The sequence below is a fragment of the Falco peregrinus genome, chromosome Z (genome assembly GCF_023634155.1).
Source record: "Falco peregrinus isolate bFalPer1 chromosome Z, bFalPer1.pri, whole genome shotgun sequence".
NCBI lineage: Eukaryota > Metazoa > Chordata > Aves > Falconiformes > Falconidae > Falco > Falco peregrinus.
The window spans coordinates 75,351,351-75,372,446 of record NC_073739.1 but is presented as its reverse complement, the minus strand read 5'-3'; the positions used below and the strand labels follow the sequence as shown (position 1 = coordinate 75,372,446).

The following is a 21,096-nucleotide window of genomic DNA, read 5'->3' as shown; positions in this document are numbered from 1 at the left end:
TGAGCTGGTGAAGCCCCCTTTCCCACCCAGCCAGTCACAAAGGATGATAAGGTCTCCCACATGGATTCTTTGCTAGACTTCCCTTCTGGGCTTCGTCCAGCTATGAGCTGAATGTCTGTAAATGCAGTGTCCTTTCTGAGCCCATGTAGTTCTCATATCCAGTTGTCTCTTGTTTAGTGGAGCTTTTTCAGTTTCAGGTTTTTTAGAGCAGATCCAAGAAAGCAGTCTGTCAAGATAATCATCTTTCATTTATATATCCCCAAAGATTTTATTACTCTACTGTATTAGACAGGGTCTTTGGCCAGGAACTAATCACCCTAGTGTCACTCCAGAGTCTTCCAAATGATTTTTGAAATGTTCCTTCAGCCAGACACCACTGGAAATGTGAATCTTCCCTGTCTTGAGAGGGCATAACAAACACAGTAGTGTGGCAATCTGTGTGGGGCTGGGCATGGGAGCTGTGGAGGAGAATGTCTCATATGCTTCATGCTTTTCTATTTCCATAAAATCTGCAGCCTGAGACCATCCAAGCTCTCAGGGCTTTCAGCAGCTTGGCTTGGGACAAGTTTCCTGGTTGCTTTATGAGTCTTTCCTGGGTGTGGGCAAGCACCGTGTCTGCCACGGACCCTGGCTGCACAAGGGTTCAGCAGTGGAGATGGGTCACACACAGATAAACACGGCTGCTCTCCTCTACACCCCAGCTCTGAGCTGAGCAGCACCCGGAAACAGTGCACTGTGAGCCAGAATTAATTCCAATGTCTCCTTCCTTTGGACCCTAAAAGTGAGACTTTGGAGCCTAAAATTAGGCTTTGGACTCTACAAATGAGGCTTTGGAACTTAAAAATAAGACTTTGGGTGTTAAAACCGGTGCTCTGGACCCTTAAAATGAGTCTTTGAACATTAAAAGTGGGCCTTGGAACTTATAAATGAGGCTTTGGACCCTAACAGTGAGGGTCTGGACCCTAACAATGAATCTATTAAAAAAAGGCTATGGCTACTAAAAGACAAGCTTGGACCTGAGGAGTAAGGACTTTTTTCGCTAAAAACAGGGATTTACATCCTAAAAATGGGCCTTTTGATGCTCAAAATGCAGCTTTGGACATTAAAAAAAATGAAGCTTAGAGCCCTAAGTGAGGAATTGATAGCCTAAACCAAAGGTTTGGAGCATTGGAAGTAGGCTTTCAGCCATAGGATCAAAGCTTTGGACCCTAAAAATGAGGCTTTGGGACCCACAGCCGAGGCTTTGAGCCCTAGAAGAGGGCTTTGGACCCTCCAAATGAGGGTTTGGACACTCAGAACACACCTTGGACCTTAAAGATGTCTGTCTGGATCCTAAAAATGACACTGTGGACCCTGAAAATAAGACTCTGCAAACAGAAACTAACCCTTTTAACCCTAAAAATGATGCTTTGGACCCTGAAAGTGAGACTTCGCAAATGAAAACTGAGCCCTAAAAATGAGTCTTTGGAGCCTAACATGAGGATTTAGAAGCAAAACCTAAGAATCTGGAAAGTAAAAATGAGGCTTTGGGCACTATAAATTAGGCTTTGGATTTTAGAAGTGGGGGTTTGGACCTTCAAAATCAGACTTTGGGGCTTAAAAGTGATACCAGCATGCTGCCATGGTGGTCAGCAGCAGCCCACCATGCAGGTATGAATGTTGTCATCTCCTTCTGCCAACTTTCTTCAGAGGCAAATTGCATGTTGTTGACAAAGCAGTTTACACTGTGAGTTCAGGAGTGGCTCCATCACTTATTGCTGACCTTAAACCAATAGGTTCCGTATCCCAGACAACATATATATGAGTGGAAAATGGACTCTGCTGCTCTGACTTTATTAAGCTGTCTTCTGTTTGCTTAGTTGGGTTTGAAGGGACACTAAACACTGAACTAAATGTTTCCTGCACATGTGGAGAAGAAGGAGGGATGTTCAGGCATGACTGGTGATGTGTGCAGGTCCCCTGGCTACAGCCAGCTCTTCTCTGAAAGAGATGAGAATTTAGAACAGATGACATGCAGTGTGGTGGCAAAGTGGTGGATCTGGCCCAGCCAGCTTAGCAGCCTTTCTGTGCCACAAGTGGACAGGTGAGCTTGGTCACTGAGCCCATCTTTTACGGCTGATGTGGCGTCTGCTGTGCCAAATGCTGGTGTCCAGGACCCTGTGGTGAGGTGGTTTAGCTGGTGCCGGAGGGTGCTTTAACAGAGGGAAGATGAGCCCTGGCAGAACAGGCAGTGCTATCCACTGCATCCTTCTCCACCTCCCTCCTGTGCCAGCACCAGCCTTCATGGCCTTGGTTAGCAGCAAGCTTCCAGCCATGTTTGCAAGAGTATCACCTCACTGTAGGGAATCAGATGTACTTCCAGAGTATTGATCCTGGCCCATCTGAAGATCAGGTCAGCGTGCTCTTTAACCTGCGCAGCCAGCTTTCCTCTGTGATATGACTTCACTTCCTAATCTTTTCTGGGAGTTCCCAGAGCCAAGTTAACAGTCACAGAAATATCCACAGATTTTTGTAAGTGGAGAGAGTCTAAGACCATGCAGAGGAGTCCTGGCATCCCAGCTGTCTCTTTGCAGATAGAGAAACCTGTCTGTGCCTGGCTTGGTACCTAGGTACCCCAGCCTGGTCTATCTGGCACTTGATCCCTGCAGAGCCCAGTGCAGAAATCTGCCTGACACCTGGGAGGGCAAGCCATGTCCAGTGCTTCTGGAGACTGGGGCCTTCATGCCAACCCCAGCATCTGTGAGCTCAGCTGCCTGGTATTGTTTCTGTCAACTCCTTTGGAGGTGGGAAGGTGCTTTTTGCTGAGGCCTGGCAGAACTCAGGGTGCCAATGGGACAGGGCAGCCAGGGATTCATCCAGATCCTGCTGCCCCTCTGTTTCACACCAGTGTCACAGGGGTTTGCCTTTGAAGCTTCTCGGCCAGCTTCCCACACAGCTGGGACAGCTGCATTTGACAGGTATGACTTGCAGACTAATCACCTTTTTTTGAGAGAGCTCTTAATAGCCACATGTCATTCCAAACCCCATTATTCCCCTAAAAATAGACACGGTGCTGTCTGCTCCATATTCTGCAGATCCCTCAGCTGTCGCTGGGCTTCCAAGATAGGGCTCACCAAAAGGGCTGAGCTAACTTCATCCCGGTGGTATTTCAGCCATTCTGAATTTATTCTGATTTGCCTGTTAAAGCCAGTGTGGTGGATAAGTGGAAATAACAAGGGTAAGGACTGCTAGGTTCTTGTCAGACCTTGGTTCATTCCTCTCTTCATGTCCTTAAGTGAGCAAGGGAGGTTCAAGAGCTCTTTAAATAATTTGCAGGGTTGATCTGCAGTTTAATTAATTCATGTTTGTAAACCACTTTGGGCTCTTTAAGAAATGTTATTTAATACTCCAGGTTTTGCTGTCAGCAGTGTTACTGCAGCCTCATTTATGAACACTTGGCGGAACAAATATGCCAAGGGAGAAACTTCTCAAAAGCACTCTGGTGGCATTTTTAGAAGTTACTTTCACCAAGACACACAGTAAAAGCTTCAAAAAATGCCTAAAACTCCCTGTGAGTTCCGGCCTCTAAAATCATTTAGTGGCACATGGGAAAAGGTACAATTGTTGTTGAGAGGAAGCTGGGGACATGGGCTCTGCCACCTATCAAGCACTTGTGTCAAGGGCTGGTCTCTGTGCACAGAGGGTACAGAGGTCCCTGCACTCTTGCCAAGCACTGTGGGCGTTCTTGTCTCTTTGCCCTGCTGATCTGGATCCTGAAGTCCTCCCTAGCCCCACAGGATGAAGTCTCTGGGGTGGGACAGAGACATCCCCTTGCCCCAAGGCAGTGAGCTGTTTGTACGTCCATGAGGTGTGATCCTGGTAGAGGTTTTCTGTGCCTGTTGCTGTTGTCTCTAGATTGTGTGAGTCCTCTGGTAGTCCTGGGAGTTCTCTGGGAACACACTACCCAACTGCAAAGCACCAGCTCCAAGAGCCTGGGGAGCATGGAGGTTGGCAGGGCAGACAACTGGGCCCAAACCCTGTGGGAAGAGCAACCATGAGGCAAAGAGCAGAGCTTGCTGAGGGTGGGTTTGCAATCAAACTACCACCAACATGGTCCTGCATTGGCCATGCTGAACACCCATCTCCCTGAGCACCCAGCCCTGCTTGGGCAGAAAGCTCATGCCAGCAAATAATTGTCCTGTGCAAGGAGAGCTGGTGAAACTACTTTGGGTCCTGCTCAGAGCTCAGAGGTGGCGTAGAAACGCTCACAGTATTTTAAGATGCATCAGAAGGAACAAGTGGCTCTCTGCTGTTGTCCAGGCCACTTCTGGACTCCAAGCACTCCTTAAATATTGCAACGATTGTCAGGCAGGAATTGTTTAACTAATAAAGTATCATTCCTAATATGTAACGAACTTGGTGGTTGAGTTCACCCAAGGGAAGCATTGCTGTGAGAAGAATCGGTTTGGGGCAGAGCTGTTTAATTAGTAAGCCTTCCGGGTTTCATTCCAGGGTTGGAAGAAATTAAAGCATTTTGTCATCGCAGTCAGAAGAATGTAGCTGCTCATGGGCTTTGGTTTGTTTTTAAAAAACTAATATAGCCTGGCTCAACCCCATCAATGCCAAAAGTAAGCAGAAGATAGTCAAAAAATGTGTGAAGAGTTTTTAGAAATGTTGGGAGACCACAGCAGAGTGGGAGAAGACAAGAAATCAGGTCAAAGAAAGGTTACCATACAGCATTTGCTAAGGCCAATGCAAATTTCTTGGCCAGTACCCAGGCTGACAGCCAGGGAGGCAGCCAGCTTCTTGGCCTGGTGCTTGTCTTGGATTTATTTATCTTGGATTACCTAGGATGATTATCTCAGTCTCTGTTCCCACTACTGGTTTCTTCACCTGCAAGTCACCTCTATCTCTGTCCCTCAGGGACAATCAAGTTACTTCCCAGGCAGTAAATCCTGGCTGGCAGGGTCTAGCTGGGCATGGATGGAGTGGGAAGGGGAACGCGGCTGCTTGCCCATCCCAGGATGCAGTGACAGGGCTGCGTGTGGGTCAGGAGCTGCAGGCACACACCTGTGCCTCCAACACAGGGTGCCTGTGAGCAGCTTGTGGTGTGGGGACAAGCGAGGAGCATGGGGTGGCTTTGTGCCTTCCTATCCATGTGTACATGTTGGGCAGCTGCTCTGCTCTCCGTGTGCCTTATCACACCAGCCAGTGTCACCTCTGAACTCCCTGTGCCCCCTTGCCTCTTTGCAGCCCTGGTGATTTTGCTCTTGGCCAGATCCAACGCAGCAGGGCTGCTCATCCAAGGAAGGGGCCGTGGGTTTTGCTGACTGAACCACTTTGGCTCTTTGACTATAGCTGATGGCAGGGTCTGGAAGGGATCAACCAGGACTTAGGGGACTGCGATGGACAGTGCAAGGGTGTTGGGCTTTTCAGGAGGTGAAGGAGGGAAGGGGATTCGAGGAAGACTGGTGGAAGTGTGTGAAGTTTTAGGGAGACAGTAGGAGAGTGGCTGAAATCTCTCCTTCAGCCTAACCCCCTCCCCAGCACTGCCTCCTTCCCTGTCTCCTGGGGCTTGAGGTTCTTCCTTCTCATACTCCCCAGCAGCACCCACTGCACACAGTGCTTTTTCAATAAAGGACTCCGGTTTTGCCCCTATACCTGGCCTCGGTGGGATGTGGCTCAGCCCCAGAGCTGGTACAAAGCTTGGACAGTGTGAATGGACAGTGGGATGCTTGAGCCTGAACCTCTCTGCTGTGCAGCCTCACGCTGCTGTGACCTAGGGTGACAGGTTGAAACCCAAAAGAGTTAAGGACCAGGAAACTGTTTCTGTTAGTCTTTTCCTGTAGCAGTGGGAGGTGTTTCCGTAGCTGTGAGGGATAAACTGACCAGCACAGGAAGATGAACCTGAACTCCCTCCTTCTGTCCCAGGAGGTACAGTCCATCTGCACGTGAGACTGTATTTACAGAAGGAAGCTATGGGTGAGGTACATTCTCCAAGGCCACATCAGTCCTGGGCTGGTGAGTGGTTTAGCACTGAGGGAAGTGCATTTTGTCCCCAAACTTTCTTTTTCAACAGCTCTCATGTGATGTTATTCTGTTCGAGAGAAAAGCACTCAGCTCTCAGCTCCAAATGGATCAAGTCTTTCTCTTCTAATGTTATAATTCCTAGTCTCCCTGTTTTCATGCAAATTCTCCTCTCTCATTGAGATTCCCGTAGTCACTTCTGTGCTGTGCGAGCAGTGGCCAATTTCCTAGTGTCTCTTCAGGGCTTGCTAATTGTGCAGTGACCCAGAATCACAGAGCACAAGCAGTGCTGGAGGAATTTGGCGTTGACTGCTGCTGTACCTTGTCTATATCAGGACTGCCTCCTCCAGATGTAGCCTGGCCCCCTGATAAGGAGGCACACATGAATAAGCTTGGGTCTCATAGAGACTGACCTGCAGCTTGATGGCTTTGCTTCCTCTCAGATTTGAAAATGTCAAATGTTTTTTGACTTCCTTTCAGTCCCTTCCCTATTATTTAAGCTAGTTGCAGATAGCTGCTTGCTGTACTGTTAGGGGAAGAGCTGAGCACCATGGGGTGGATCCAGGGACTTGTGAAACCCTATTTCTGCCTATTCACAGCTTTGTGTGGCTTGTGTGAGCCATGTAAGGACACATGCACTGGCATTGGCTCCTTGGTACGGGAAGGAAACCCAGTACTGGAGGCTTTCAAGAAGAGTAGATTAGAGACACATCTGTAGGGACAGGTCGCTCTGTCCCTGCCTCAGAGCAGGAAGGGCTGAAGGCGGTTGCTCTGACAGTCCCTGCTGTCGACATGAGCTGGTCCTAGCACATACTGAGGCCAGCAAGAGGCCATACCACTTGCGTGCAGCTTGCATTGGATGCAACCTGCAGCCATTTTGCTATAGGCAGATCTGTGACTCATAACCGTACATCAGCATCTACTGAAGGGAATGCTGAGGTGCACTGACAGAAGCAGGCTCCCCTGCCTCTTCCTCCTGTCCTTCCCTGCCACTGTCTCCTGCCCTGCCACTGTGCCGGGAAACCCATTAGCAGGAAGAACTTCACAGCCCCCCAGGATCCCTTCTTTCTCCACTGTCCCACATCAGGATACCTCCTAATCTAGCATAGCCTGAGATAGAATGAGGGGAATGTTTAGTCCTGGAAGGCTGTTTCCTTGGAAAGGAACTGGTCCATGTGCCAGCAGGCTCCAGCTCTTCTCAGGCAGAACTGAAGCCTTTGGGTATTTATCTGGAGACCCTGGACATACCCACTTGCACAGGAGAGTGACTCTGTGGCACAAATCCAGATGTCCAAGAGTGTCACACCACAGGTACAATGAGTTCTAGATTCTGGACAGAGATGTGGCAACCTTAGACACTAGCACTGTTTGGAAAGCTAACCCAAACAAGACAGCAATAGATCTAAAGGACTTGAATCGTCTCTTAGTAAATCAGTTTTCTTTGGTTTTGGAGAAAAAAAAAATTGGGTTTCATCAGACTATGTGAATGGAGAAAAGAGCTCTGTGTAACAGCAGGATTGCTGAACCCCAAGGTCAAAGAGCTGGGGGTTTTCTTCTCTTCCCTGTTCCTGGCCATGTGTCTTCAACCTTATTTTTGTTGTGTAATGTCACTTTCTGTGACTATGTTTGGCACTTGGTGGAGGGACAACATCAGCATATTTGCAAGTTATTTTAAGCTGAAGTTAGTTCCCATTGGTCAGGATGAATTGCGTTTAGTACGTTAAATGGAAACATTGGCAACTGGAGCAAGAAAAGGTCCCATTTTAAGAAAATTCAATAGTACTTGTAAATTATTTCTATAGTGCAAGTCTCACCCTGTGAGGTGCTGCATGCTGTCAGGGGGACACTGGCAAAGCCAGGAGGACTGGTTTTGACTTTCCAATTTCCTTTTTGAAGATCTGCATAATAAAAAAAGGTTGACCATGTTTGAAAATGATGCAAGACTACTCCATTTTGCAATACTAGGTGTTTGGAGAAAAATGCTAGGGGGATTTAGTTTTGTGATCAAAAATAAGCAAGTCACTGAGCTAAATGCCTCTTTCTAGACATAAATCTGGTGTGTCCATTGGGTTTTCTGTCCTCTGGGTATTTAAGAGTAACTGAAATCTGAATTTAGCCAAGCAAAATGTTTTTTAGTGGGGCCTTATTTTACTTCTTCCCTTGTATTTCTCCACACTAGCATAGTTATGTTGCTAAAAGAACTGTTTTGTCTGTAGGCTTTGTATCCTCTTCCTCATGAACAGACTGTGTCTATACTTTGGTGCCCACCACCCTAGAGCTCCCCAAGCCCTGGCATCCTGGGCTCTGCTCCTCTGCAGCCTGATAAGCTCATCCCTGCCTGTCCTGGGAAACACCTAATGCATAAGGAGCCCTGCTTCACATCTTGCATTTTGGTTAGGTCTGTGATTGCCTGAATATGCCTGTTCAGCTTGCACAGCTCGTCTCTGAGCCAGAGCCTCCGCTTTCTCCAGCGCCTTGGCAGAAAGCTGTGACAACAGAGGAGTGGGCACAGCATGATGTTGTGGCAAGAGAGGCACTGCCCAGCCTCATGGGCTGCTTGGCTTGCCTTTCCTTCCTGTTTCTTTCTTTAGCTGTCCTCTGTAAATTCATTTCTACACACATGACTTAAATGCCCTCCAGGAGATTGGGGGATCCTAAGAAATCACCAGTTCTTTGCCCGAGTAACAGCCCCAGCACAAAGGCAGAGGAGCCCCCGGGGGAGCAGGCTGTTTCAAAGCATGCCTTTGGCAAAGCCAGCAAGGGAGACTTTTTGGCAGACTGTCATTTTTCCAGCAACGACTCTGGGTGTGAGAGCAGGTCTGCCAGCCTGCAGTGTCTCCTGCAGAGGCTATTCTGTGCTCAGCCCCCTGCCATAACTGATCATGCCTGCTGATGGAGGCAATGTGGATGCTTATCCTCCAGGTCATCTGGGGGTGAGCTGCTTTTTTGCCCGAGAGCCCCAAGCAGCTCTCAGGAGTGCAGCTATTGCCGAGTACTGGCTCTGCTGCAGGGGTATGGAAGAGGAAAGCTAGTTAGCTCAACCCCTGAGCCACAGGGTGCATTTGAAGGGCAAGGTGATGTCTCATCATGAGGATGTAGCGCAAAGCAGCGTCTGGGGCCTGGGAGACCCAGCCCTGGTCCTGGACCTGGCCTTTGCATCTCTTTGGATGAGATGCAGCACCTTGCCATGTTGAAGTGGGATGAGGGTGCCCATCTCCCTGGGAGCCACAGTGGCCAAAGGAGAGGTGTCCATAGGCACCATGGATCTGCTTTACCACAGCTTCTTCTCTGTGTGTCCATCCTGCTGAAAGCTTTTGGACATATCCAATACAGTCATACCTCAGGAGAGGAGCTGATGTTGGAGTGTGCTGATGGACAACCCTGCCCCCACCAGGGCCCAGCTCCTGGCAGGGTCTCCTGCCTCCCTGCCTTGTCCATCACTGGAAGGCAGTTGGATGCCACAGGCTATCAAGCCCAGGATTTCAAGCTAGGGCAGCCAGGTCCCTGGAGAACGGTGAAAGTTAGGAAGTGGAACAGGGGACGCCGAGATATACTTGCCTGCAGCTAGCAGCCACTGCTGTCAGTGATGTTCCTGCTGTTACAACTACAGCCCAGCAATCCCATTTTGGCCCTGTGCCCCCCCTCAGCTGTCCATCCTGGCAGCCAGAGGAGTGAGAAAGGGAGGGTGAATGTGCAGGTCCCAGTGTGGGACAGAGGGAAGAGGTTGCAGTAGTATAAGGGAAAAGATGAGGAGCTGGATCATGGCATGAGCAGGAAGGAGCAGACATCCCACAGGTGCCCTGGCCAACAAAGCATGCAAAACCCTGGGACACAGGTGAGCAGCTCCCTGTTGGCTCTGCACCTCCATAGTGGTTGGTTTGGCCTCCATTTGTGCTGGTCATGCAATTTAGGTGGAAAAATGTAACTAATTCTCTCCAACTCGTGGCTGTCACAGTGACTTGGGCACCTGAGGACTCAGCAGCGATGGCAAAAGGGACACTAGTCTTCATTTGCAAAACCCATCCCAATCATGTTTTTGCATTGCTTCACTGAACCTGGCAATGCTGCAGAGCTTGGAAGGTGGGATTTTACTGTTCTTCAAGCTCTTCAGCTTTTCCTTCCTTATGATATTACATACCTTGTCCCTGGGCAAGGTCTGGGCACTCTGGGGCAGTGTCCCTCGTTGCAGAGCCTGGTGGTATTTGCTGCAGTGACAAAGGCAGGAAATTTGTTGTAACATAGAGTAGGAAGACATGCAGCCGGCTACAAGGGCCAGAGGAACAGCTTGAGATTTGGCACATTCCTGTAACTCCTCCTAAGCCTCTGCCAGAGCCTGACACAGCCTTCCCCAAACAGCCGGCCGGGGCTGGAAAGAGCTGAGGCTGCCAGCAGCGACACAGAGGGCAGCTCTCTGCCTGGGAGATTGTGTCTGTGCCATTGTAAAACACATCCCAAACACATTGCTGTAAAAAGCCCTGCACTTGCAGACTTCACCTGTGTGTTTCCTGACACTGGGTGTGTCAATCTAAGACCTCCATGCCCCTGCATGCCCTGATTGAAACCATCACGCTGCTCCTAGCCCTTGCCAATCCTCTCCCTGACCCATGCTCATGCCACCTACCAGCCTCCTCTGAAAGAAAAGTAAGGGAGACACCTGTGCTGGCAGGCAGGCCAAATAAGTGGCCCTTGCTCAAATTAATTTGATGGGCTCAATGGGGAATTGTTTAAATGAGAGAAGGGAAGGAATTGCCGATGAATACAATGTCTTGCGCTCATGGTGATGGAACTGACGCAAAAGGATTATTTTTATCCCGTGGAGGAAAGGAAGAGAAGAGCCCTGCAAAGCAGAGAAGAGGGGCTGACTTACAGTCCCTCTGGCTGTGGGAGATGCAGTGATGGCTGCAATCAAAGCAGCTCCAAGGATCTCCTGGAGGAAAGCCGTTACGCTCCAATTCACTGACTGTTTCTGTGAGATGGGATGTCAGACACCAACTGTGTGAGGCTGCCTAGGGCAAAGATCCCCTGCTCTCCCATACTCCCACATCCCACCAGGAAGCTCTGCCTGTGATCCCACTGCTCCCAGTCCAGGGGGCATCTGAGCTCCTAACCCCCTGCAGTGTCCTGGCCAGTGCAGAGACCTGTTCTGCCTGAGCAGTGTTGTGTTTCCCACCTCCAGCCCATTATGCTGAAATCTCCTTATCGTTATGCCCAGACCATGTCCCACAAGCTGTGCCCTTGCTGCAGAGTGTCCTATGGATATAGCTCTCCCACTGCCCTCCCCAGCACAGAGGGATCCTTTTACATGCCTGGCCATGGTGCTCCTATTTCTCTGTGGTGGCACAGCTGACTGTTTCACAGTATCACAGGAGCGCCAGGTCCCATCCAGGTGATTATCCCTCTAACCCCAGCCCTGTTGGCAGAATGCTCCCTCCCCACAATCCTATATTTGTGCAGGGAATTGTCCCTGCTCACTCATGATATCTTGCATTTGTCCATGTATATTCCCATACAGATTTTCCAGGTCACATCTCTGGTCCAGCAAAGTAATTCCAAATTGCAGTCCTGCCTTCCTGGACACCTACAGCCTTCCCATCTGTCCCATTGTCCAAACGCTAAGAGAAACACTGACTAGACCCACTCCAGACCTTGCCTGGCAAATGCTGTTTGACTCAGGCCTGTGATAAACCTGTTGCAAGGTATTATTTATAGCCTGGAAGAATGGTTCCACATGGACTTTCTCTTAAAAGTAAACACCCTGTTTAAAAGAAAGCACCACACAAAACCTGCATGTACTCAGCTAAAGGGGGCTGGGACAAGCAGATCTTTAAAGGTAACAGTAGGGGGAGGGTCTGCCTGATATAGATGAAGCTTGCAAGGTCCAGCAGGGTATTTTCATGACCCAGCTCCGGCTGGTAGTGCTGTTAGTGTCAAATGTGAGTGTTGCTGCAGAGCAAATAGCCGCAGCAGCAAGATGGTCTCAGATGCCAGACTAGATGACTTGGCGTCATGGTGTTGTTTTAGGAATGCCCATCAGAGCACAGCCGTAAACAAGGTGGCAGGGGGTAGATGTAAATCCCATGCAGACCACCCTCACAGCTCTGGGGCTGCATCCTGGAACTGGAGATGCTGAAAGAGGCTTGAAAGTTGTAAATAAAAGCATGAACTATCAGCATGTCACTGAAACACTGAGCCAAACACAGAGTCTGGCAACCTCACTGGGGTAATTCAGAGCAGGAATGAAACCAGGGTCCAGTTGCTGAGAGCAGCATTAGCAAATCCATCACCATCTGCAGTGCACACATCCAGGGTTGGCACTTCAATGGAGGAGACTGATTGATAAAAAATGAAAAATAAGTCTGCAAAAGAGTTAATCTAAGGCCTGGGAAACATCACTTCAAGGAGGTTTTTAGGGCCTCACAAATAAATTAAGCCATAACTTCATCTCAGCCTAAAAACACCTGTATGGGAAGGGATTTGCAATAGTGGAAGGCTCCTTAAATTAGTAGAAAGAGACATAATGGGACTTGGCAGCTGACCAAATTCAAACAAGAACTAGAGCACACATATTTAGCGTGGCACTAGCTTGTCCGCATCCCTCAAACTCCTTCAGGTCAAAACTGCTTGTCTTTTACTGAAAGATGTGCTTCAGCTCCAAAATGAGTCATTGGTGTGATGAGTTTACTGACTGAGGCTGTGTGAATCATAACAGTTATTTCTGGGCATAAAATCTATTAAATCTACTTTGAATCTACTTGAAATGATAGGGGATTGGCAGGCAGCATTATAGAGAGAGAGATTTGCAGCTTTTTTAAAGAAGTAATTGCAGCTTGGAACAGGCCAGGTAGCTGTATTTGAAGAGATTTACAGACTTCTGAACTCTTCAGTTCTTGTGAGTCTGGCTTATTAGCTCATGTGTTAAACAGTCAAACTGTAAGCACTCAGAGAAAACAAGGTGTTACAATAACAGCAAGCATGGGTCAATACTAAATCAATGTTATCCCTTTTCTGCCATTGAAAGCCTAGTGGGAATATAGATGCTTGCCCCATGTGCCTGGGATCATACAAGCTCCCCCCTTATGTCAGCTTTCCCAGTTGTCAGTAAGCACAGGGAAACAGTCCTTGCTTTAAGATCTCTGTGGTGTCAGCTCTCACAGACTGGGTCCAGCTTCCTTCTTGGTCCTCTAGCCATCTGCCTCAGGCTGCTGCCCTCCATGGGTTTTCTCCAGTGCTTCCTGGTTTTCTTTTTTCACTGGGAGACCCTCTTCCTCTCTTTACCCCTTACCAACATCCAATACCAACATCCAAACCGGTCTGTACAGCTTCCTTGACCTTTGGATACTGTGAGAGGAGGGTGCTGGGGAGCTTGTCCCCTCTTACAGTGTGCCAGCATTCCCCAGGGGCTGGGAATTGCCCCATTGAGGGCTGGATCGCTCTACACCAGTCCTGACACTGAGCAAATATGGTTAAGAGAACATTTGCTTAGAAATGCTGTCTGCAATAGGAACACAATGACAGAGTAGGGTAAAGCTACAAAGCTCATCCTTACATTCACACTTGGTAGCGAAGAACATCCTGGGATCGCAGAGCCATGGGCACGTTCATGGAAGGGATGTTGGGAAGTCTCTAGTCCAACCCCTACCTCAAAGGAGGCTCAGCCCTGAAATCAAACGAGGTTGCTCAGGGCTTAGACTTATTTTGAAAACCTCCAAGGCTGGAGATCCCACAGCCTCTCTGGAGCCCAATTCCAGTGGCTAACTGTCATCGTGGAGGAAAACTTTCTTATGCCACATTGAAACCTTCCCTCTTTCAGTTTGTGGCTGTTTTGCCTCATTCTCCTGCTGTGCACCCCTGTAAAGAGCCCGTCTCTGTCTTCCTGATATCCTCTCTTGGGTGCTGGCAGGCTTCTGTTAGGTCACCCCAAAACATCTCTTCTCCAGGCTGAACAAGCCCAGCACCCTTACTGTCTTCTCAGTGCAAATCCTCCAGCCCTCAACAATCTGGGTAGCCTCTGCTGGACTCAGTCTGGTTTATTAACATGACATCTCAGTTTAGCTGTTAAACTACCTTCTACCCCTCTTCCCGCAGGTGAAACTGGAACCCTCCTATCCATTAGCTGAAAATTAAGACTTTTTAGTTTGTTTTTTATCACCAGAGGCAGAGAACAGAGGCACTGAGCCAGTATAGCCGTCATCTCCTTATCTTATTTCTTTCTTCCCTAAAAAGCTCCTTTCCTTTTTTCTGGTGACTAAGACATGGCACAACAGCGCTGGGGACAGGAGGTGAGAGGGGTTCACCCTCCTCACTTCCTCCCACCTCACAAAGCTGCTTTCATTAACACTTACCCAGTGTTTCTCAATTACCACGTTCTGGCTTGAAGCTGCCTACCTGTGTTGCAGCTTTCTGCAGAAAATGTGCTGAAGCTTTTATCTGTTGTACAACAGGAAATATCGAACACATGGGCTTCTTCCTAGACCAACAGCTCCTCTTACTTACGCCATAGCATTACACAGGGGTTGAGCGTGGTTCTCACCTCAGCCTCTGTAGCCATCCTTGGCTTTACCTGTCTCTCTGGAGGGAACCTTCTCCTGTGGCTGTGTACTTGCCTTTCGTCAGGCTTGATGCTCATCCACCTGACAAGTGCATGACTGAACTAAGACAGGAGATTACAAAGGTTATGCCAGAAGTGGGAGGAGTAACAGGCTGAAAAATTACCCCAAAAGAGCAATTAGCGGTGGCATAACTGTTGGTTGGTGTCCTCACTGGCATTTCAAATTTCCCATTCATTCCTTGGGTGATCTAGCAGAGAGTCCACTTATAAAGTCTTGAGAGGGTCTGGTGGCATGGAGGGTCACAAGGACTTTGAAAGACTTTGCATCAGATCTCCACACGACCTTGAAATGTTGGAGAGATGGAGTGAAATCATGGAGGCGAATTCAGTGATGACTTTCACAAAGTACCAAAAACACCTGCCAGGGCTGGTCTCAGCTGTGCTTGATCGGTGCAGAGCCTGGACCACATTCCTGGAGTCCAAGGACTCAGAATTACATTAATGAGCCCAACCCGGTCAGTAATCCTGTGCCTGCACCACGGTGTGATTTCAGTGGGGAGTGAGGTGGGAATGTGGCTCATTATGTGTTTAGCAAAATAACATCCAAGACCAGATGGTCATATAGGAAACATTGCATTTGTCTACAGTTAAATCAGGGGTTACTGGAATAAATCAATTCTGTCAGAGGTTCTCGGCTGCTTTCGCTGGATTTCTGGCTCATTTACAGATGGTTGCTGGGGAAGTTAAATTACGAACAGAACAATAGCCATTCACAATGATCCAGGCTTCTTAAGGATTTTACAGTCTAGGGAGAAGCTGGCACTATTTTCCCAGTTACCTTCTTCTCACCTTCAAAGCAACCGCAGCTCTCACTTAGGGATTTTATGCATCTTTATGGCAAAAAGCATGTTATGAAAGTATAGTTACTGGAATTAAATTTGGATTTCATTTTCTGAGCACAAGTGGCCTCTTTCTGTCTTCTTTTGTTTCCTGCTTGGTTGCCAGCTGTGCAAATATCTCTTTTCAGGATTGTTCTTGATGCTGAGGCACTTGTGCGGTGCCAGGCATGCAGCAGTGCAATGGGCTTATCCCTTGCTCTCAAATCATGCTGAGCACCGCACCGCAGTGAGGGGGGAAAGCACGATCAGCAAAATTCCTGCAGAAACTACAATGTCTTGGTATCTTGTGGTGTCTCCGTCTCCCAGCACTTGACACACAGGATCCACATGGTTAACTATTTTGTGAGACAAGCAGTGGGATATAGGGAGGTAAGGCAACATTATTCCTACAAAGCAGTTGCTTCCACCATTCCTTTAAGTCAGTTTAAGCGTCTCCTCTGTGCTGGAAGAACAATTTCAGTTATCATCTTGAGGACTCTCAAAACATCACCAGGTTCTTTTCAGCCTTTATTACTTCCTCCCAGACCTGCAGCCTGACAACATCATCTGCAGGGGCTCAGATGAGAACAGAAAGAGGAGAGCCTAAGAAGAAGTCACCCCTCCTGAGATTATATTCTGATCATGCTGGGGGAATCTTCAGCCAGAAGTAGTATCCAGATGTGGCAAGGTCTCTGCATGTCCACCGAGGAGGTATCTTCTCCAAGGGCCCTCTAGGACAAATGCTGGCTGTTTACCTGGCAGCATTGCCCCAGCCATGTCCTTCTGTCCCAGCTCCAGCAATATAATGAGTGGGGTGAGGATCAGGCCATGTTTGCTGATGTGTTGAGGCTTCCAACCTCAGCAAAACAACAGGCTTTGTACCACGGTTGTTCTTTTAATGTAGCGGATCTGTGTCCTTAGTGTTAGGTGTGTGCGTCACCTTCAGTCAGCCTCTGAGAACAGGTTCCCTCTAGTCATTTAACCTGTGGTGAGTTGTCAGATAGTAGCTTCTGCCAGCATGGCCACTGTCTTGCTGAAGCTGCAGGCTGCCTGTTGACCTTGTTCCACCTTTGGTGCTGGTGGGACCTGCTGAGCAATGGAGAGATTAGCTTGAGAAGTGCTTACGTTAAGGACCTTAATGACTGCTGCATTGTTTTCTTCCCAGCCTGCCTTTATTCTGCAATACACTGTTGCAAAGAAGCTCCATTAGTTTCGGCAGCCAGCTGAGCAGATGGGTTTAACTGGTCTATGGCACTGAAGTAATTACATTTTGGTACAGCAGAGACGCAGCAGCGAACATGTAAAATTAATTCAGGTGCAGCATCCTGGTCAGTGACTCAAAGCAAAGAGCAGTTTAGGGAGGCCACCCCTGGCCACACTGTGACTGTGCTGTTGGCAGCAAGGACAATCGTTAGGAATATATCCCTCTGGTTTCCATATATTATGTTGGATTGGCTTTGCCTATGGCCAGTTTCTTCTTCAGATATGTATTATCATCAGAGAGATTGATTACTGCTCGCATCTCTCCTCTGCTTCTGTTATAATTAAACCAGCAATATATGCATGAAGCAATTAGATTTTAATAATGCTTTTCTAAACAGGATGTCAAGGAGCTTAGCACAAAGGCTTGGGCTGGATCCAGATCAGCATCTTAAGACTGGATTGTCATTAAAATGACTGCCTCCTGCCTGGACAGCTTACCCAAACACAGGGTCTAGATCTGCTTTTGAGTCGGAGTCTCATCTTGGTCTGCAGGCAGGACCTGGAAGACCCCATGCTCCTGGGTGGTAGGGCCAGAGCAAATCATGGGTAGGGACAGGTCACTGGTGCATGTAAAATGTGGGTCTGTTGGTGGGACAGGAGCATCCCCAGCTCCAGCCCGATTGCCATCCCCATGACTGTGTGCCTGGGAACCAATATTCAGGTCTGCCCTGGACTGCTTCCTGCAGAGCAGTTGTTGATCAGATCAAGGCAGATCTGCTCACTGCTGCCAGTGTCTTCCAGAAAGAAGCAAGATGCTTCATGGATGCCTGTGCCCCAGAGGAGCACTCCCAGAGCTGCCTCCCAACATGTTGCTGGCTTTCTCTTGTGTAATTTTGTCCTGTCTCCTTCTGGCTGATATGCAGTCCTTGGGCCCTGCATTTGCAGTTGGGCCAGGATGAATCCTCTTCTTCTCTGTACAGCTCTTACTCAGACCCTTATGGACAGTCTGGTGCCACTGGGTCACTGTCAACATGAACAGGGAGTGTGTAACACAACCTCAGCATCCCTGCTGGCGGCTGGGGCTCAGAAAGGAGATGTCCCAACAGGCAGCAATGAGCATCCACCACCAAACAGCACTGTGCTAAGCCCATATTCAGGGGAGGATTGACACCAGCAAATCTGCTAACCAGGATCTCCAAGGGCAAAGGGACACTGTGGTGGGTTACAGGTGAGCCTTGTCTGTGTGCAGGGCAGGAAGGAATTTTTCAGCTGCTGTGACATGGTCAGATCCCGGGAATGAGCAACAGCTCTAGCTGCAGGATTTCCCATGTTCATCCTGCATTCAGCTTCTTGCTGACCCCTTTTAAGCCCTGATTTGCATGGTGCAGCATAACTCAGTCATAGCTGGTGCGATTTAGCGTGACGTCCCACAAAGTCCGAAGTAATAGTGATCTGGTTTCCACGCCTGGGAGTGTGTTGGTTTTTTTTTTTTTTTTTGCCTGGCTGTTTCTTCTGCAGCAGGTGGAGAGGAGCTGTGCAAGTCATTTAATTTGTGACAAATGGGAGACGCAGTCTGAAGTAAACAGGATGTACTTCGGTGAGGATGGAGGCAAAACAGCAGGAGAGGGCAAGGAGATGGGAATAATCAGCCAAGGAGGTGAACAGAAAAAGATCTCACTTGCCAGCAGTGCCTTGCCACAGCAGTGGTGTTGTACTAGAGAGCACAGGCAAGAGGGTTTGAGCAGGACACATGAGCTGATTCTGCTGCACCACTTAGCAGTGCAAAGGCCTTAGTTCCACCTTGGGGTACTGGACTTTAAGGACATGAGGAGCAGGAAAGCAGCAAGGACAATGTGGCCAGCTGACAGTTTGGAAGCAGGGACATGCAGAGAGGTGCATAGCCCTAAAGAGGTCCTGGACTGGCAGGGTAAGGAAGGCAGTGCTCAAATTATAAGACGGCAGCAAAAGGCTTAGAGAAAGGGTTTCAGTGGGTGTGAGAGGGACAAACTGGCAGCCATCACCAGGAGATGGGTTGGCAGCACTCTTCCTGGGGTTTTTCAAAAGAAATGGCCATGCAGGTGACAGGAGCAGGGTGTGACAATCCACCACTTGGGGCACATTGTGCAGAGCATCCCAAGGACTGGGTCAAGTGCTGGACAAGCATCTGTCAGAAGCAATTTAAAAGTAATGGCTGCCACCATGGACTAGGGTGGAGTAGTGGACTAAATCCCTCCTAGCCCTGCTCCAGGTGACACTGTGATTTAAATGAAAGCTACACATAAGAACACGTTGTGGAGGTGACACGACTGTTCATGCAGTTGAAATATCTGGGGCTGTTTCTGGAGTGTCCCTGGGTTCAATTGTGACCATGGAAAACAGGAGACAGGGAGAGAGCACTGTGGCCTGACATTAAATTGCAGACTGAGCTCTTTCAGTAAGCAGAACAGTATCAGTTGTAATACATCTTTCATGCCATTGGCATTTAATGTTATTAAATATGGGGCATCTGTGAGTGAAGACATTTGTTTTCACTTCTATTTATAGCAAAACTCAGTTTCCAGTGTACTTGTATTTATGCAGTGAAGTATATTCACACATGCTCATATTAGTAGCCAACAAGAATACATTTCCTATGCAGATATTTTTATGAGCTGTATCAAAAAAATGACATGACAAGTTTTAAAGAAGGTGCCGTGTTAAGAGAGAAACATCAGCTGAACTTTCTTAAGGCAATTAAGAGGCGATCACAGGGAATATGTGTATTAACTTTGGTGGCCAGAGAAAGAGGTATTGGAAAAATTGCAACTTTTAAAAATATACTGTTCATACAACTGCAAATAATCTCTGATGGGATGCTATGCTCTATGGGATAACAGTAGTACCAAAGTATTGCAGGAGCTGCATATTCACATCCATGTTTGGTTGCTTTTATTAAATTCTAATCTGTAACAGCTTACTGAGCTGTCTGGCAGAATTGCTAAAATAAAGCTGAAGTAAGAAAAAGAGAGATGCTGAGTGATAAAGAAACACTGCTGGGTGGCTGATGGTGCTACCTTCCAGCTGGCATCAAGGACTTCAGCTTAAGGTTGCCAAGGTCCCTGTGGACCACAGGGCATCTTGAATTTGCCCCTTTGGATGGGTTTGATGTCCATGCCCATGGGCACTGTGTCTGTCTGTCACTGCAGGGTTGACAGCCAGAGTAAAGAGGTGCTGCAGATGTGTCTCATTGTGGTAGGCACAAGAGCTAGGGAAGCCTGGGCATCTTTGGGATTGTTTAGGTTGCACTGAGGTTTGGTGTCTGATCGAGGTAGAAGCCAAGATACTGCCTGTCGAGCGGTTTGTATGGACAATCTCAATTAAAACCCACTTCTCGCTTCCTTCTTCTGCACTGTTTGGGTCTGAGAGATCCCACAGCTAAAACATTGGGCACTAATACCCCCACCAGCCTTTCCATCCAATGCCATTATAACATGCAGCATGTGGGCAGGCTTTGGGTAACGGGGCTTCCCACTGAGCAGTGCTAAGAGCTAATTAAAGTAATCCATCCCATCCAGAAGAGCTCTATGGCACTGCAGAAAGACTGAACCCAGTAGGGCCAGATCCAGGGTTTGGTGGTGGTGGGGCATGCACTGCCTGTCCCACGGGGAGTTGAAGGAGAGGGCATCCCATCCCTTTGTCCTTATCCCAAGGGTGGTTCGCACCACCAGCACCCCCTGGGCTGGAGGCAAAAGCTTTTGGGCTTTTTACTCTACTGCAGCCCTTTCCCAAAGCCTCTGCAAGTCAGGGGAGGGTAATTGTCTTGCACACCAAGGACACAATGATTTTTCTCACTGCTTAGCACTAAATCTGTGAACTGATATGACTGAAAATCTTTTCCATGCACCTTGTGAGTTTATCATCTCACCAGGCTGCTCCATTGGAGGTGGCTGCTGTTGTCTTGTCTCTCTTGTCTCTCACACACACACACACACACACTGCTTACAGTTGCAGCACAGCCAAATTGTCCCCAGGGCAGGCAAAACCCAGTGAGACCTCCTGAAGGAGAAGAAAGCTTCTTGCTGATGCTTCCTAATCACAGCAGCTGTGCAGGGCAGATTAAGGGTATTTGCCCATTTAGCCCATTTCAGGCCATAATGTCTTTGGATAACTTTAAAATTTATCCTTCACTTTAAAGATGTTTTTGTGATGGCATGTGAACCGAGGATCATGACCACATCTCTGTTTTGAACCCATAATTGTCAGATACGGAAAAGGCAGAAGACCAACTGTTTCAAATGGTTTTGGTGTGCTTCTGCAGCTGGTAGTGGGATAGATCCAGAAGGAGTTAATGAGTCATTGTAATGCCCAGGTTGGAGGAGCAGTGGGGACCACCACAAGCCCTGTCTGTGCTCAGCTTGGCCTTGCTCCCTGAAACTTTCGTGCATGGTTGCTAAACGTGGTCTTCTCATGGCTATATTTAGG

At 48.3% G+C, this 21,096-nt stretch overlaps 1 protein-coding gene across 3 annotated transcripts in view; it reads left to right on the top strand.

Annotated features, from left to right (window-relative positions):
• The window catches only part of DNAI1 (dynein axonemal intermediate chain 1), a 153,209-nt gene that overhangs the window by 126,205 nt on the left and 5,908 nt on the right, over positions 1–21,096 (top strand). The window lies entirely within an intron of this gene.